We start from the raw sequence: 16,853 nt of genomic DNA on the forward strand, positions 1-16,853 counted from the left end.
AGTATATCAGGATGAACACAGTCAAAGGCCTTTGACAGGTCACAAAAGACGCCGACTCCATCATATGATTCTTCCCAGGCGTTAAATATGTCCGAAATCAACTTCACACCGGCATCGATTGTGGAGCGACCCTTAGTGAAACCATACTGTTTATTATGTAAGAGTTTATTTTTATTCTCTTCTTGTTACGGAAGTATCGTACAAAAAATATATAAATAAAATATTTATATAACACATTAATTAAAATGTCAAGTTATGTGAATACTGTAAAAAAAATCGCGTTTATATCAGTTAAAGTTTTGTTTAAAATAGGTTTATTAAATTAAAATTATTAAAAGCGTGTGAGTGTGTGTGTTAGATGCTCTGGCAAGATATATACGAAGGTTGCTGTACATTGGAATTCCAATTTGGCTAGCGTAATTTTTATGTGATTTGTGAGTTTGTATTAATTAATATTATTATTATTATTATTATTTTTGATAGTTTCACTGTCTCAGAATCCATAGATTGTATTACAATTGAATTATTTGCGTACTTGCTGTATTAAGTTGAAATATTCTAAAATAAAATATTGAAAACGACCGATTGAATAGGTTCTACTAGCTGAAGAAAGGTAGCTCTGGTAGAAGTATAACTATGTTTTTATAGTTCCAGAAATTAGAATCTACCACATTCTAAAATCACTTTACTTTTAAAAGAAAAAACAATTTGTTTTTATTTATATTTGTATACATTTTTAACACACATTTAATAACTTTTTCTACTACTACCACATAGTTGTGTATACATTAATATAAGAATAGGTACATTTAGATTTAAACACACAGAAATATATTATTAAAGATTCATTCCAAGGTTTTGAAATCGGGACCTCTTAAATAGGCTACACACAGTATTTTGGATATAACAATATTAAAAACATACAGTATAAACATATATTATACATAGTCCTTTAATCTTAAGTGTTCTTCAATAAACGAACTGGATAGTTCATTATGAATTTAGTAAAATCAAGAATGCTCGGATCTTATAGAATTGTTTTAGAATTTATCCACTACAAACAATTTTTTCCTCTTTATAATATTAGCATAGATAGAATAATACACACTATTAAAAATGAATTTCGAAACAAACGAAACCTAAGTTAAAATATGCTTTGTTATTTTTAGTTCAAAAATGTCAGTGTTCTGTCAATTGGTAAGTGGCCTAAATAAATGAAAAATATTATGTTTTCAATTATTCTTCTCATGTTGGTACACCGCATTTTCAGATATTAACTTCAGGCTGGACTTGAGGGGCCGACAGTGCCAGTCAGGTCTATATTTTATCGCTTTCCAAAATTACATAAAATATACACCAGAGATAAAAGTATAAACAATATATTGAAGAGGAAATATATATATATATATATATATATATATATATATATATATGCTTCGCTAAGGACTAACATCTACACACATGTATTCATAAAAATAATGGTTAATAATTTATGTCACCTGTCCCGTTTTATATTAGCGTAAACACAATTTGACAGAAAGGGACGAAAAATTTGAGTGGCAATAGACTTTAGTTTATATAAATATATAGATATTTTAAGCATAATACGTTTATGAAAAAGGGACCTAGTGTGTAAATATTTTAGAAAAGTGAGCTTACTCAAATATATAATAGTTATTAAAAAATAGATTCTCTGAACATATTCTAATCGTTTATAAAGAAAACAAGTAATTTTGGATATTTAAAATGTGAAAACGTTAATTAGTAGATTGTAACAGTTTTAGAAGAGTCATTTAAGGATTAAATATGCATCCTCACAAGATTTTAATCAACATCAATACGTATATTACTTAGCCTAAAACTACAAACATTGAGTTTTAAGATTAAAAGTTTTCTCAAAATTTGGTGAAAATCTATTGAATTATGTAAAAGTCAACATTCAAGTGTCAATCTATTTCATATCGTAAATACGAAGGTTCTAAATATATGAAAAGAAAATTAATGTAATTGCTCTTTAATTACGGTTTCAAAGTAGTTTTCTTGGTCGGTAAACTAAGGGATCTTGTAAAGAGGTTCACGTTTAACAAAGAAAACGGAAATAATATTCTCAGTATTAAAATTAATAATAATCATCAAATTTTTTATAGTGGCAACACAATTACATTTATTAGAATTGGTTTTACGAACAGAATTAATATTGAAATCGCTATTACAGTTAAGATTTGATGTCTAGATGTGCTTTGTAAAAATCAAGCAGTGATGCGTTCGTTTTTCAAAAACATAGTCTAACAATCGTATATGCAGTTTTGTTTATGGTAATTCTAAGATCATAACGCAAAGAGAATCATGTGGAGGACAGACGCTAAAGACGGGTTTTCCGGATACATTCAAATACTCGGCGTAGCGCACTTTGTGTAGCACGCGTAGACCCAAGCTGCTACAAATGCGTTGAGAGAACGCTCCAGTCGCATCCACCTTGAACACCTGAGAAAACAAATGTTATTTACACTATTCAAAATAAATTGTAACACGAGTTATGTAACCTAACAATAGTTAAGTTATATATATGTCGCAGCCAACTACCTTAAGAGCGCCCTTCCCCCCCGACGAACGGCAACGCGAGCATGACCAAAAAGCTTGTTGTTTCATCCAGCGCAGTGTCAGAACAAGAGGTAAAACGAAAAGAGATAGCATAAATAGATAGCGAGCCATTCATAAAAATGGTTAACAAGCAAGTGAGAACGCGATAACATTGAAAGAAAAATAGTGTGCGGAAATTTCATAAAACTTGTTCCAAGAAATTCGTGTTTTTTCGTAAGCCTTACAAGATTATGAAAAAAAAGAACATTTAGAAACTTCATTACATTTGCAAGGTTTCTATGCAAATATTTATTTCTGGTCAAACTTCATATAAAATTTGTGCATAAAAGCAAATTTTTGGAGGTTTGTACTGAATTTGTTTCTTAAAATTTTGATTTCGCGTTTTAATAGAAACCTAGATATAGTGCACAAGATGCCTATTAGTTCAAAAGTTTCAAATAAATATCTGTTACAACGCCGTAATCACGTACGAGCGTTTGTATGAAAAGATAGACGGGTTGGCCGCGCTTAATTAGCCGTTGCAATTATCAGCCTAGCCGTTTAACTAGCGGCCTGAAAGATGTTCAGCCGTAGCGTTTGTTACAACATTTATATAGTCAATGCATATTTATTATTTTTAATTAAACATACTTAGATAAAATCAAATCTACGATGAGTGATTTTGGTTAGTTCCCGCTCTTTAGTGTTAAAGTGTTATATAAGTATAGCCTTACTCGCTCAATTAATGTATTTAATAATGTTCATATATTCAATGCCTTTTATACCCAGGTTACCATACAAAGACATCGAGATAGGTATCGCTATATCTAGTGTACTTGCAGAGTTCGGGTAAAGGCCTAGGTTCGCTTTAATAGGAAAGAAGTTAGATTCCGATAGATAGAACACCGATTACATTTTCCTTAGAAATATAAAAATTTACCCTAAAATTGTTCTCGTTAGCAATCTCAATGCTCCGTTTCATGAGTTCCCTGGCCAGTCCACGACCACGTGCCTTTTCCGACACTGAGATGATACGGCATTCAAGAAGACAGTCCACTTGGTAAGTGCTAAATAGATCCAGGTCGTCGCTCACCGTGTATAGAATTGTGAAGATCTGTAATTCGAAACACAGATAATTATTAATATATTATACATACGCTGCACAGCATATAAAGCTACAGTCTGTCAAAGATCGATGTATGGTAGGAAGGAAAGGAAGAGACAAAATAAAGAATATAGCTTTAAGAAAAACAAGTAAGGTAACAGATGTTATCATGGGCGGGGAACATGACAAGAAGAACAGAAAAGTGGAGCTAAGAAGTACTAAGCTGGTGCCCAAGGAAACGAAAAAGAGGACGACAATTTAGAAGGTGGATAGATCAGATTAAAGAAACAGCAGGTTCTACATGGCAGAGTGCAGAGAAGAATGTCGGGATTTTGAAGAGGCATACAGGTACCTAAAAGAAGAGTGATATAGAAACGTGTTTCAATGTAAAATTATCTGAATTTTTAATTTTTTTAATGGAGATGCAGAAAAAGAAAAAATGATTTCGTTGAAAATGTTTTTGTAGAACTAATTTAAAAAAATATTATTTTTACAATAATGTTGTTCACAGTATGAAACATTTTTAATTTCCATTGGATGAATAAATACCTTTTTAAACTTTTCATCGGTGGACTTATGAATTTTCCTCATCGATTTCTCAATGTCTCCGGGTCACAAAATTCCATTCAGGGCCACGCCTAAAACCTGCGTGACAATAACATTGCTGCTAATTATTGTTAATGTGTCTTCGTCCATAAATATTCGTATAATTCGTATAATATTCGTATAAGTCTAATTTGGAATTATTAAATTTTTTAAAGGTTTGTAACTTTGTTAATAGAACGGGCAGGAGGCTGATGTTAAGTGATACCGCCATGGACACTCTCAATGCTAACCAACTCGCGAGTGCGTTGCCGGCCTTTTAAGAATTGATACGCTTTTTCTTGAAGAATTCTAAGTTCCACAACGTGGTGGTGCGCGGCAAAAACTGCCTTAAAAAACGCTCAGTTGTTGGACGGACGTAAAGGTGATACGGGTGGAATTCCGTATTCTGCTTAGACGTCGGATGATCAGCTGCTGTATCCGAACTTTTTTTGCCTGCGTTACGTCGATTAAGTAAAACACTAATAAATTTTAACCATACCACGGAAGTAATTGAACAATGTTTTCTTTTGTCCAATAACTTTCTATGAATATGAGAAGAAAAATACTCTGGATTTTTGTACACTAGTCTCACTTGACTAAACCATACTTGTTCTCACTATTTTTAAACATTTTGCACAGAATTTCCGAAAGATACCACCAATCTGATGATCAACTTTGCGAAAACTGTTTTTCTATTTTATTTTATTTATGTTCTCAATCATTACACCCTGTTAGAATGAGGACAAATACGTATGAACATGACATGAGAACTTCAGAAGGCGCAGCGCTAACCAGATCCATGCAACTTCCTCATAATCGAGTTCATCAATATCGCAGCACACAACTCCCAAGGAGACTCTCTGTATAGAAAAAACACATGAGTTTTTTAAAGCTTGGCATCTCACCGTGTTTCCCTCAAGCACAGCAACAGATAGTCCATCAGCTATAGTTGCTGTGCAGAGTCTCTCCAATTCAGCATGTGGTTGTCCACGCTCGCATAACCCCACGGCCTTGTTGAGGGGCTCATCAGCAAAGAAGCTGTCACGGAGATGTTTCAACACAGCGTCACCCATCTCGGGTGTTATACGTGTGAATACCACCATCTTGCTGATCATGGAATAGAAAATTCAAGAATGTAGGTACTGCAAATACGCTACGTGGTTAAGGGCATATTGTAATTCACACGCAATGAAAATGACTAATGAAAAATACAAGCAATAATGTTAGTAATACAATTCATTCGTAATAAGAAAAAGTCACAATAGAATATTTCGCGAACATCAGCAAACACGGTGTGGTACTCTCTATTCCCCACTGGCATTAAGAGTTACTTGTAAATGAAATGGAAGTACAATAATAATAATAAGTGCTGCCAACGTTAAAGGTACACTGCCAAGGGGACCAAACTTTTTAAATTTGCTTTAATTTTCTATTTACAAATTATTCATTATTATTATTATTTAGGAATATTGTAAATACTGTATATTTGTGTGTTGGAAATAAATTAACTATTTTTTATCATAAGTCTTTATTTATCTACGTTACATAATATACAAAAAATATACATTATACAATTTCGTTATTATAAAATTCAGACCCAGAAGAGAGAGAGAAGCCCTCCTCCAACGTTATCCACCCTATTTTATCTTTTGGTATCAGCATCCAATTTTTCCACCTACTCTTTGAATCTCATCAGTCAGTCTTTTGGCCTACCCTTGTTTCTCCTTTTGATAGTCCATTCCGGTCCAGTCCAGTCCATTCAGCAACCTTTTTTTACCACCTTCTATCTGCAAAACGTGCCTATCTCCAATGGAGTTGTAGTGCGTGTTAATTAATAGTCGATATTAATATGATGATGTAATAAAAAAGATGGTAAAATTTTTCTGTTTTAACTTCGCACTAAATAGCTTTTCGTTTTTCTTAAAATAATGGTATTCCCAGGCCAACATCCGACTTCAAACGACTATTGTAATTAAGAGGTGAATATTTGAAGTTCCGTGATATTCAATGGATGACAGTAGGTATACTCGTACATCTATTCTATTAATATTCCTTTAAGTCAATTAATACAATCCTACAGGTAATACATGCGCGTTAACCTCTAAGCTAGAAGTACAATCATAAATTCTTCTTAAAATTCAATTACTCACGAAGATTTCGCACAAATAAAAGAGAAATTCCTTGGGCGTAGGAATTTCAATAGGGATAAAATCGTGAATGATAAGCGGTGTTTATGAAGACCCCGGGGCTTGGGGTCAAGGTGACAGGACGTATCGGGATCAATAACTCCGACGGGGCATTGTTTTATCTATATTGTGATTGGGTATTTAAGGGATAACGACGCGTTAACAGATAGACGATTTTATGATTTTTCTTCTTAAAGATCTACAATTCAAATTTATTAATAAAAGCATTAGAATGATACTGATGACAACTTAAATGTATATAACTAAAAATTCTTTTTTTACATATTTAATTTGCTGTATAAGTAACATATGCTATTGGTTTCCTTTACTTATATATATTGTATAGTATATTTAGACAACCACAATCATTGACGTACTATATGTGAGTCAAAAAATGTACAAATTTCTCTTCAACGATCAGTTATTCAAATAGGAATCGAACTCAAGCCCTCCTTTTTAAGGAAAGATCTTAAATAGATAAACAACATTACATCTCGTAATACGAAAAAATTACATGTAGACCATATTTATTGCACCCTGTTCTATAAAAAAAATCTGTGGTGCTACAACCTTGTTAGGTCTGGGCCTCATATTTCTGTATCTGTTTCATGATCATTTGTCAATCTAAAGGTTAGTAGGTCACGCCGCCAAATTTTTGTGTCTAAGGCAAGTTGGTTTATTTTCGATGTTTTATTTCACCGTTCAAGCGAATGTTAAATGCGCACATAGGCAAGTCCATTGGTGCGCAGCCAGGGATCGAACCTACGACCTCAGGGATGAGAGTAGCATGCTAAAGCCACTAGACCAACATTGCTCTGTACTGCTCTGTTGTCTTTCAACAATAATATATTATACATAATGTAACATAACCTCAGTAAGTAAAACCGCATAACAAAGTATAACTTGGACTTAATCGAAGAAATTGCGGACCATAACGAGGGTAGAATATAATTAATCATTCTGCACAGGCTTAGACGCGTAATAAATTGTGTTTCAGCTTCAGTCGTTCGAAGGACGCCGAGACAATAACACTAATGAGTGCTCTGCTTACATACAGAATTTAATTTCTTAGTTTCTTAGACAGCATAATTTTAACTGCGTAGAATTGAGGCTTTTAATACTGTTTATTGCCAGTTCTTCTCTACCGTTCTACGATTTGAGAATTGGCAGTAAATGTAAAATTAGAAGCATTTAATGTATATTTCTTTTTTGACGTTCATAAGCGTACATTACCTATATGAATAAATGATTTTGACTTTTGAATATTATTTATACAAGTTGCTATAATTATAATGAGTATTAAAACTCAAATTAATTTACTTAATTTACTGAATTTTCAACGTCAATCTAGCGGGAAATTCAAATTTTAATGAGAATAATAAATTAGCTTTGCACTTTACTGGATTACAATACTTGTAATTATCAAACTTTATAATAAATTGTTTTGATTTTGAATTAAATAAACAAAAAACAGTTCAGACGTCTTACGGACTTTACAATATATACGAGTAGCTTGTCTTGAACAAGGAAAGAAGAAACCAGTTTTTAAGACATCTCTGTTTCTTCAGTTGCAGAAAGTGTGTGTTTTTTTTATAAGCGTTATAAGCGCCGTGTCTGATATAAATCTCAGATAAACTTTTGGAGTCGTTGTTTGAAATTAGGTGTAAGTAAGTACTAATTCAACGTGAAGAATAATAGAACCGGGTTTCAAGTGTCCAAAGATCTGATTTTATCTGTTCTGATTAAGATTGAACAGAACTCAGTATTAAATTCGGGTTTTATGGGCGAAAAACATTTAGAATTATTTTTGTAAATAAAAAGCGTTAACGCAAAGAAAGGTTATAAATAATTTGTAAAATAAGGTAGTTTGCGCTCTAAAGTATATAAATGAAACGAATGATTAAAGAACCCATTCTAAAATCCAAGAAATACCAACGAAAATTGTATGGACTCTGAGGCGTCGTAGGATATTGAAAATATTCCACTCCTTTGTGAGATAATCCTCAATCTTTTGCGATATGATGGAGCTTTAAGCTGTACTCCTAACAATATATATCTACGATGATACTGAATCTAATTCTAAAACCGTTCCGATAATCGATTTTCATTCAAGTTAATGAAATGATGGATGGAAAATGATGGATGAATAATCGAATAGCTTGGACTCATGAGATATTTTATCTTTTATAGGCATTTCGATGTTCTTAATTATTTCTGAACTGAAACGTAAAAAAAAATGCGCGTACATACATACAATAAAAATATCTGTTTTTTTTAATCAGTTGACATCACATTCGCAATGGGTGTACAATAATATTTCCAATACCGAACATTAAATAGATATTATGTTCTGTGTGAACTAATAATCTATCGGCTACACCAATATAGCGGTAAAATTTTGGATCGTATCTCTGAACTCAAAGTTGTTGGACTAGTAGCTTCAGCGTTCGACTATCATCCCTGAGGTCGTAGGATCGATCCACGGCTGTGTACCAATGGACTTTCTTTATATGTGCGCATTTAACATTCGTTCGAACGGTGAAGCAAAACATCGTGAGGAAAACGGCTAGCCTTAAAGCCAAAAAGACGACGGCGTGTGCAGGCACAGAAAACTGATCACCTACTTGCCTATTAGATTGACAAATGATCATGAAACAGATACAAAAATGTAAAGCCCAGACCTTAAAAGTTTAAAGCGCCACTAATTTATTTCTTTTATTTATTTTTATATCTGAACTACTAAAGTAATTATGAAAATTATTTCCACAGTAAAGCTAAATATCTATAACTGTGTAGTCAAGTTATAATTTAAATTTAAAAACTGAAACTAATAATAATGCGAGTTTAATAAAAGTGAAAGTTTTAATATTCCCTCGAGCCTTACAATATTCATTTCGTTTTTAAAATTCCCTCTACCATATTAACAGGCTATTTTCGGTTTGCAATATCATATTATCAAGAAAATAATGTCGATCAATTCATGACCTACTTGTACATAATCTAAAATTAATTTACCAAACCGCTATTTTCACTGACATATCCAACTTGTAATTACGTTTCGAACTAATAATCTACTTCACCGTAAGCGCATCCACTGAATTACAAACTTGTAATTATTTCATTAAAGTTTTACGTTTTGGTTTCCTTCACCATGCGAATAAATATTTATACACATCCGGGGGACAACATACGAATTAATGTAGAAAGCTGATACATTTCATAATGCAAAAAAATATTAAGACGTGCAGCCTTGCGATTCTGTAACTCACTTTTCGAACTCACACAGCGGTTTTCGCATCAGCGAAACAGAATACAGAATCGCAGGGCTGTATAGAATATGCAAATAAAATAAGAAAAACGTCTTTAATTTGGTAACTGAATTATTATAAATGTAATGTTTAAGTCGATTAATATAGTTTTGTGAAATATTCAATGAACCAAGGCGGTAGCGTATAATAGTATAGATATATCAGTATCGTATCATAGTATCAAATTATCTGGAGCGACACTAGAAAGGCGACATATTGGCGACGAGATTAATGGGTTCGATCAGAATTCATTTCATCGGATCAAATGTTTACTTAGTATAAAATAACGCGTTTGGTTATTCTAAAACATGTTTCTTTCGTTGTTTACTTAAATACATATTGTATACCCAAAAGTGGATATATAAAAGAAAGAAAACATTACTTATACATTTGTTAGAATTTTTTATTTATTATAGGTTAAGAATATTATAAAAACTGTGTGTGTTGGAAATGCTCTCGTTAAAAGTAAATTAATCAATAAAGCTTTTTTTAAATTTGACGAATATTTAATGATCCTAATCCTTGGGATTTATTTACTCCAGTTCAAACAGTTTGTATGACTCAAAACTTAGCGATTAAAAAGAGTGGCGGAAAGTTTCTTGCCAGTTCTTCTTGCCCGCTCCACGCCCTTGACTTGCGAACTGGTAGTAAATGTAAATTTAGAATTAATTTAACTTCTTTTCTGACGTTCATAAGTGTACTTTTTTACCTATATGAATAAAGTTATTTTGAGTTTGAAATAATTAGATAAATATGGCAAAAGGTTTAACAGCTGCTCTACGGACACATCCATAAATGCGTTGTTATTCCTGAAAATCCTGGGTTGAAGTGAAATAATAGTTTCGAATCATCCACACAAAATTTCACCCTCACTATTATTTTCCGGTATGTCAAGTCCAAAAAGTCTTACGGGGGTCAAAGTTCGTGGTAAATCACGATTCTGTCCTTTAATCTAGTAACTCCGTTAGCCACGCCCTTTATTTTGCCAGAGGTTTGATATCCGGGGAAACAAGTGTAACAAAAATCGGCGGCACTAGATATTGATGTGGTATTAAAAATAGAACTATATTTCTACAAGCAAAGTCACAATAGGTATTGAAAGCGCGCTTTTGTTTGCACATGAATAAATGTTATGCTTCTTCTGGCTTTTTATGTTTTGTAATGCAAATAATATTTAGTATTTATGAAATTTTTACCAATTGAATAACTTTTGTTCATAAAAACACAAAGCAAACCGTCACACCCAAATTAGGTATAGTTAATTGTATTTAATCTATTTTATTGATGTTTTCTTCCTAAGTTTTGTAAATGCTTGAACCTTTTTGTATAAATTATGTATTCCATCGTTGGCTATCTTTTTAGTATAATTGGTTTTGTCGGAGCAATGGCGCTGGTATCAGCTGCAATTTTCATTATAATTTAATAACATCAAAGTCAAATTAGTTAAAAACCGTTATATGGTTTATATAATATAATATTAAAGTTAACTTTAATATTTGTTGTTATTAAGCTTCTAATATTTAAAATTATGATAAATTACTTTTAATAATAATAATAATGTCTATGGATTCTTTATTATTAACAACCAATGACGTTAATTTATAGATCGAGAAACATATAACATATTACTACAGACTATCAAAGCGTCTGTTAATCTGTAGATTTATTAATTTTGGCAAATGAAATAAAGCATATAACGGTTTTTAACTAATTTAACTTTGATGTTATCAAATTATAATGACAATGGCAGCTGATACCAGTGCCATTGCTCCGACATAATTAATTTAAGTAAGCTGTAGGAAATAGATAAATAAGAGTATTGTCGCTGCCGGGAATAGATCGCTATCTATGGTTATGGTTATGGTTAGGTGGTCTATGGTTATCTTTAACCATTCAGTGGTACAAACTAACGAGGCCAAAACAAAAGCGAACCCCTCTAATGCCAGTCACTAAAGCCATTTGGATAGCTTGTACTTAAAGAGAAGCAGAGAAACTTGAATTACAAAAGACCCCGTCCTATTCATGATTCCATTTCCTTGACGATAAAATCTACTGAATTCACTCGAAATGAGATATTCAAATATCAATTGTAATTGAATTTTTAAATTTTTTAGATACGTAAGACCAAGAAACGTTAATGTAGGATTTTTAAATGCAAATGCTTTATTGACAATAAGTTTTTTGTTGAATATCCGTCGTTTTCTACAAATATTCTAAGATAAAATTTGCGTCATATATGAAGAAACAAAGAAAACTATAATGTACTATCGGAAAATTACTACGACATTAAGCATTCTACGTTGTAGACACTGCTTAGTAGATAGATATGAAGTAAATAGAAATAGTAAAGCTCACCTCCACCCAAGCCGAGCTCTGGCTGCGCACTGATCCCTGCCCTATATTCGAAAGCTTCAGCAACAGCCTTCAAAGCTTCCATAGATTATAAAACAGATCTGCCACACAATTAAGATTAACGTACTGCAAGGATTACGACCTCTAAAAGACTTTTGCGACTTAAACAAAATTCTAGTTGTAAATGTAGTTAGTATGTTGCTAGAATAGACAAGTTAGTTATAAAAATCCTCTGTTCTAGTGTCGTTTCGCCACAAACAAATCGCGGCGTAAGGCAAGAAATACAATTCAATATTTTATTTACAAAACTGGATAATTTAATTTTTAAAATACAATATATATTTAGAATAATAAGTGTACGTAAGTAATAAAATTCAAATCATAATTCAATTTAATAATACCAGGCCTAGTGGCTTTAGCGTGCGACTCTCATCCCTGAGGTCGTAGGTTCGATTCCCGGCTGTGCACCGATGGACTTTCTTTCTATGTGCGCATTTAACATTCGCTCGAACGGTGAAGGAAGACATCGTGATAAAACCGGCTTGCCTTATAAAGTCGACGGCGTGTATCAGGCACAGGAGACTGATCACCTACATGCCTATTAGATTGACAAATAATCATGAAACAGATACAGAAATCTGCGGCCTAGACCTAAAAAAGATCGTAGCGCCTCTGATTAATTTTTAATTTTCCCTATTGTATAAATACAAAATATACTTAAACACACAGGCATCGTGCGAATAAATTATCGCATAATGAAATAATTATACTCTTTGACAAAATTACTCGTACGAGAATATCCTTAACATGATAGAAAATGCACAAAAGCGCCTGGGGCTAAACTTTCAAACGACAAGTTAATTATCATCCAGTTAATTACAAATTATCTCTTGTATTAAACATGAAAATAAATTTTTTAAACAGTGTCTGACGCTGCAACTAATTAAAAATTTAAATCCACGACTCTATCTTCGTAAAATTGTTTTTCTTTATTAAAATGTCATTTTTATGTAGTCCTTTTTCTTTGACGTCCACGCCCACTCGATACGAGAGAGCAAAAATAATTAATGGAAACATTTATTTAAAATAAAACATTTTTCCATACGACAACATCATCGATCGATTGAATTGTATCATAGAATATTCAAGATGAGTTTGGTGAGTGGTTTGCTTACTGGTTAAGCGTCGATGTCGTATGTTCAAACCCCGGTTCATCACCGTCTCTTTCTATTTGTGCAACTGTCTCTTAGGGTAAAGATAAACATTGTTAAGCATTCTGCATTACTGAGATACCCGGGCTTATATGCCCATAATAAACAACAAAATAGATCATCGTAGTCTTTTTGGATTAACATATATAAAGTGAAACACTTTTTATTGTGTTCAAAACTATATTGAAAAGCGTTATGAATATTTGTCTCGTTGTAAGGTGTTTTGTTCAATGCGATAGACACCTAGTGCTCTTACTACGATTCCCGAGGATTGTTGAAAGCCTATTGTTATCGTTCAAAAAGTACAGAATTGTCACTGACTCACGCCCCGAGTGGCGAATATTTATATCATCTATCCAATTATTTATTTTGCTATAAATAAATACTATGTGACTGCAACTAAATGAACGTGACACAAATACTCTTTGACTAATTAATAATAGATTTTTTTTTAAATAAACCTAAATAATCTATATATTAAAAATAAATAATCATAAAATTTAATCATAGCAAAATACGGTTCTGATAAAATTGATCTGAAGCTAGTCCCTACACTAGCGTGTGTTGTGCAGTGGCGTAGCAATTGGGTGGAAGGGCACGGGCCCCTGACCCAAGAGGGCCCCTGCCCAAGAGATATTATGTTCTACGGATGAATGTGAAGTCTCCAATAAGCATTGGGCTACAGACCATTCCCTCTCGCCTAAGAGAGGAGGCCATTAGTGGGACATGTACAGCGTGTAATTGAGTACGCTGAAAATCTCGAAGTTTAAAATTAAACTGAGAAGGGACGATTTTTACTGATAGGGCTCCATCAAAAGAATTTCCACGAAAGGAAATTCGAAACGGGCCCCAGATGGTATAGTTGCGCCACTGGTGTTGTAAGTGATTTGATAACAGCTACAAAAGTGAAATATAAAAATATTTTTAAGAAAAAAAATTGTCAAATGTTAAAACGTGTAACACCTTAAGCATACATGAGTGAATGAGTATTTAAAGGGGTGAGAGTGCGGCTGAGATTATATTTATATCAATATTAGCGTGCAGTCAGTGTTTGTAATATTTAAATTAGTTTCCTTTTAATGTACCTACGGAAAATTAACATGTGTAAAGCCGCTGGGCAAAGGTAGTATAAAAAAGCTTTTAAGGGTATTGGAATATTATACCACAAGCTTTGTCGCTTTTAACTTCGATTTCATTTCACATATGTACAAAATCCTATAAATATTATTGTTAATCATGAGGAGCACATCATATATTTTCAGGTCAGGCTTGTGGTCCTCATTATTCTTTCATATTTCATCTATGAGGTCCCAACTAATTTGCTACCCTTACTCACATGAATGGCTGAGAGATGTTATAAGCGAGCGTGCGCTGTGTCTGGGTTAGTTTTTGCAACTACAAAGTCATAACAAAAGCTTCTGTATAAATTAAAACTAAATCGGCTAGAATTATTTGTATGTATTTTGTGAGTATATATCTGGATGGCTTTGATATAAAAAAGGGCCAATGGTCACATAGTCCATTAATTCAGCGGCGGGAAAAAAAATCTGTTATGAGGTGTCTGGTTGGATGGGTGGATTTGTTAGTCTGTGTGTAATTTGATCTAACGATTCTAGAAAATTGTCAATGTGCGGAATAATCATATTTGTTTATGTGTCGTGTTTAGTATTTGCAGATGCTGTTCTAGAAAAGGCTGCAGTTGCAATCGCAATTGTTGCATTACCTTTATGCGTGCATAATGCATATCTACTAAAAGAATTGTAAACTCGCATTTTAGCAGAATATTATTACCTAATAAAAACGCATAAATGAAATGTTGCGAACGAATATAGGGATTTAAAATGATAGAAAAAAGTTATAAACCTTTAATAAATGTGCTTTATTAAGAAATTATGAACAAATATATGCAACAACTATCAATAGCATTCTACATACTAATTTTATTGGCCAATAAGGCAGAATTCGGCAGGACATAGGTAGTATGGTAAATTTGCCGAATAACGGCCGCCCACCTTAAACAGATCCAAAGTTTTTTTTCGTTCTTTACGACTTGTATACATGTAAGATATGGGCCTATTGAAGGAAATTGATAATATAAGGGTGCGTACAGACTATGTAACATATTATATAACTTGTGTTTTATAACACGTCCACATTATGTACCTAACCTTGTTATTCAACATTATAACATAAAACAATACTGTACACATCAGAATAACAATGCAATATAACAATGTTATATAACCATTTTAAATAACAAAAGAAAAAACAAAAAAACGTAGATGCTGGGTTCGTCCTAGCATACATATCAATAACATGTTATTATAACATGTTTTATAACATTCAGTGTCCACATTATCTGAAACATGTTGTATAGCAATGTTGTATAACATGTTATGTTATATAGTCTGTACGCACCTTAACATGCATGATGTAAATGATATTGTTTCATTCCCAGTGAATGACATTACATACAAGTCGTAGAGAACTATAGAAAAAGGGTTAGGTTAGGTTAAAGCCAAAAATTTGTACCATCTTTAAGTCATTTCACAAATCACGATGTTTTAATTAATTTATATGGGGTAAGAGCATGCGCCACCACATTATTGCATGTTACACCATTGCCTGAAAATATGTAGATAAAAAATTGGAGCTGTTTTAAGGTGGAGCCGTGATTAGACAAATTTACCGAATATACAGTACAATCGGTAAATTTGTCATGAAATTATGAAAGATTTTGAGTTTTTGTCAATATAGACGGAATAATTTTTATTGCTCCCAATTCTCTATAACAAAATTTCACCTTAATCGAAATACTCCTCAGATGTCAAAAAAGGATTAAATTTTAATTTTTTGTGGATGTTACATTAACAGCTGACGATACGCAGACATGAATTACTGACCCAGAGAGGGAGTGAATGTTACCGGGACGTAAACGGGACATACTAGGCTCTTATTAACGCCGACCTCTATAGTCTATAGTCGTATTTTTAATTAGACGAAGCCAACTGACACTACTGACAGTAGCTAGTGTCACTTTTTTTTTTTTAATTTATTTATTAGCTGGATACAAAGTCCATTGGCACTAGTGTCACTTTGTAAAATAATGTTGTCATATTTAAAGTAATATTGATACGTTCAGTTCTTGTTCAATCAGATGAATGAACAATGAGTGTGAATAGTTAATCATTTCAAACTATAAAATAATATTATTTCTATTTTAAAATTGTATAAAAGTGCTCTGATATAAGTTAGGTACTAGTAGTATGTAACTACAATCAGCTTTTGACGGCTTATTACAAAGCGTGGCGTGGTGACTAGTGCCCTCACCGATCATTAATTCAGGAGTTTTTTCAATCATTCACTTTGTCACAACACTATTTTTATTTCATTAAAAACTGACAACACCGTAAACGTCAGTTGACTTCGTCTAATTAAAAATACGACTATAGTGGGCAAATGCGACCGTAGTAAGGTAGACTAATAAAAAAACATGCAGAAAACTATTTTAGTTCATAAAATACAG

General features: G+C 32.7%; 1 pseudogene; it reads right to left on the bottom strand.

Moving 5' to 3' along the window:
* Positions 1-670: 670 nt before the first annotated feature.
* Positions 671-12,173, bottom strand: LOC125051654 (annotated as a pseudogene).
* Positions 12,174-16,853: the final 4,680 nt, after the last annotated feature.

This window comes from Pieris napi, chromosome 8, assembly GCF_905475465.1.
Source record: "Pieris napi chromosome 8, ilPieNapi1.2, whole genome shotgun sequence".
Classification (NCBI taxonomy): Eukaryota; Metazoa; Arthropoda; class Insecta; order Lepidoptera; family Pieridae; genus Pieris; species Pieris napi.